This window comes from Rhipicephalus microplus, chromosome 1 (genome assembly GCF_043290135.1).
Source record: "Rhipicephalus microplus isolate Deutch F79 chromosome 1, USDA_Rmic, whole genome shotgun sequence".
Classification (NCBI taxonomy): Eukaryota; Metazoa; Arthropoda; class Arachnida; order Ixodida; family Ixodidae; genus Rhipicephalus; species Rhipicephalus microplus.
The window spans coordinates 207,542,550-207,545,813 of record NC_134700.1 but is presented as its reverse complement, the minus strand read 5'-3'; positions in this window follow the sequence as shown (position 1 = coordinate 207,545,813).

Genomic DNA, 3,264 nt, shown 5'->3' with positions numbered 1-3,264 from the left:
GACGTCCAGCACTCTGCGGCGTCGTTTTAAGCCCTGTTGGGCTCCTCCTCTCCGAGTGGAACACCAATCACACACACACAACAGGTGAGGGGGACGAGCATGCACGGTCCACGTGAACGTCCAATATTGAGTCGAGAACACGGCACTGCAAGGTGGCGCCAGCAGGGCTCTTCCTCGTCGTGTGTGTGCCGCTAGTCGAGAGGTCCCACGGTCCTGACAGCATACCTATAAATGTCCGCCGATCGGTTCGCTCAATTAGCGGGGTGATTTGCGGTGGCCGCCGCGGTCTCTTCCAGGAAGATGCTTTCTTTGTTGTCCTCTCTGGAACTGTTTACGATGTCGTGGCGACACGACGTCTCATCCTCCGGCAAGCAGGGACAATGCCTGGCGGGCATAGGTAACCTGCCAGTCGGCTACTTGATTGGGGATTAAAAGAACGCCGCTCCCCCATCAGCTCTGGCGCCAGTCACGCCAGCTTCCCTGTCGCCCGATGAGTCGCCGAGGGCATCAGTCACCGCTTCTGCTCGAAGAGACGACAAAAGGGTCCGCATTTGAAAGACGAGAACTCGCCTTTGCTTGCCGCATGGTCTGGATAATTGCTCAAATCTTCGACAGCGTCTGTCAGACTGGGCGCCGAAGGGATTGAGAGCCTTCCCAGTGGACCGGCTTACGCACAATGGCGTCTGCCCAGACGAATTTCCTGGCCAAACTTAACAGCTCCTCCGCCGCCCGGAAAATTTCGGCTGGCCAGCGCTCCCAACCGCTGGGCACGAAGAGAATGGTTGTGGACGAGGACGATGGCCTGGCTTTCTCCCTCCAGCTGCGAACTCGAAACCAACTCCCAAACCAGCTCACAATTATTGACAACAGCAAGGCGAACCCCACAACACAATACCATGCCGAAGTCAAGCACATTGGACCCGCTTAAAACCCTCCAGGCTTCTCAACACAAAAAGGAAAACCTGTACGCTAAAATTTTGAGACAATTTGGTGCCGCCAAAGTTGCAACTATCATGGATGTAGAAATGCTTACCAAAGATGGAACGAATTACCGTGTGAGAAAAGCACACAAAGGCGAATACAATTTGGCCCCATATAACCGTAATCCTATTCTTACAAAACTAGCTTTCTCCTACCACCCGCACTGCTAAGTTGTAACTTAGCATTTAACTTCATGACTAATTTCATGAAACAACCAAATACAAAAGTTTAACACGAATGCTGCCAGACCCTATATACAAGTTATCTGGGCGCATTTTTTTTCTCTCGTTACACACTTGAAAGGCTTAGTCGAGAGTACCTACTTTTATGTCACTCTGACGCCTACAAATCTCTCTCATACATCAGATCAAACTGCGTTTTATAAATCCTAGAAATGTATCTCTAGCTTCAAAATTTAGTGAACGCAATGCTCTCAGCTCAAGTGATCATATGATTTTTATAAACAATCACTAAACAACAGAATGAAGTAAACCTTGTGTACCAGTCTCTTCGGGGGCGTGGGTTCGGATCCCACCGCTGCCACCAGTTGTTAAGGGTCGGAAGGAAGGTCGCTGGAGGATACGAGAACAAAACAGGTTTATGGCACTATTTACACATATTTACAGCAAAGAAAGGATAGTGGTTTCACAAAACCATGAGCGTGGTGGTTGAATCGTTACATGGTTCAGAGCGACGTCCAGCACTCTGCGGCGTCGTTTTAAGCCCTGTCGGGCTCATCCTCTTCGAGTGGAACACCAATCACACACACACAACAGGTGAGGGGGACGAGCATGCACGGTCCACGTGAACGTCCAATATTGAGTAGCGAACACGGCACTGCAAGGTGGCGCCAGCAGGGCTCTTCCTCGTCGTGTGTGTGTCGCTAGTCGAGAGGTCCCACGGTCCTGACAGCATACCTCAAAAGGTCCACCGATCGGTTCGCTCAATTAGCGGGGTGATTTGCGGTGGCCGCCACGGTCTCTTCCTGGAAGATGCTTTCCTTGTTGTCCTCTGTGGAACTGTTTACGATGTCGTGGCGACACGACGTCTCATCCTCCGGCTAGCAGGGACAATGCCTGGCGGGCATAGGCAACCTGCCGGTCGGCTATATGATTGGAGATTATAAGAGCGCCGCTCCCCCGTCAGCTCTGGCGCCGGTCACGCCAGCTTCACCGTCGCCCGATGAGTCGCCGAGGGCATCAGTTACCGCTTCTGCTCGAAGAGACGACAAAAGGGTCCGTAGTTGAAAGTCAGGAACTTGCCTTCGCTTGTCACACGGTCTGGGTAATTACTCAAATCTTCGACAGCGTCTGGCAGACTGGGTGCCGAAGGGATTGAGAGCCTCTCCAGTGGACCGGCTTACGCACCATGGTGTCTGCCCAGATGAATTTTCAGGCCAAACTTAACACCATGTTCATCTGCAATAGAATTCAAAAAGGCAGGTGTAATATAACTTGTCGGCGAATTGCCAAATCTCATTTAGGTTCGGCAAGGCTGCCCACTGAACACACAATTAATGTTGAGGAGTCAACAAAGACGGTGAATACTATCATATAGTGATGTAGACTGCTTTGTTATGCACAATGGAGAAAGTGAGATTTTAATGAGAACGTGGAGATTTTTTGTCTGGCTTTTCACCTGACATGTTATTCAAGGTGCTGGGTGATGATTTTATGATGTCACCATCATCAACAGCCTGACTACGCGCCCTGAAGGACAAAGGCCTATCCCATGTTCTGCCAGTCAACTCGGTCGTGTGCTTGCTGCTGCCACTTTATACCCGCAAGCTTCCTAATCTCATCTGCTCACCTCTGTCTTCCCCTAGCCCGCTTGCCTTCTCTGGGAAGCCAGTTAGTTACCCTTAATGACCAGCGGTTATCCTGCCGACGCACTGCGTGCCCAGCCCATGTCCATTTATTCTTCTTGATTTCAACTATGATATCGTTAACCCCGGTTTATTCCCTGACCCACTCTCCTCTCTTTTTGTATCTTAAGGTTACCCCTATCATTTTCTTTTCCATTGCTCGCTGCGTCGTCCTCAATTTAAGCTAAACCTTCTTTGTAAGCCTCCAGGTTTCTGCTCCATAAGTAAGTGCCAGCAAGACGCAGCTGTTATAGCCATTCCTCTTGAGGTAATTGTGGTAATCTAGCAGTTGTGATTTCAGAATGCTTGTCCAATGTGTTCCATGGCGCACCTCATTCTACTTACTTCAATCTCGTGGTTCGGCTCCACGGTTAGTATACCAGTCGGAAGCAGACGTACTCTTTTACAACTTCATGTGC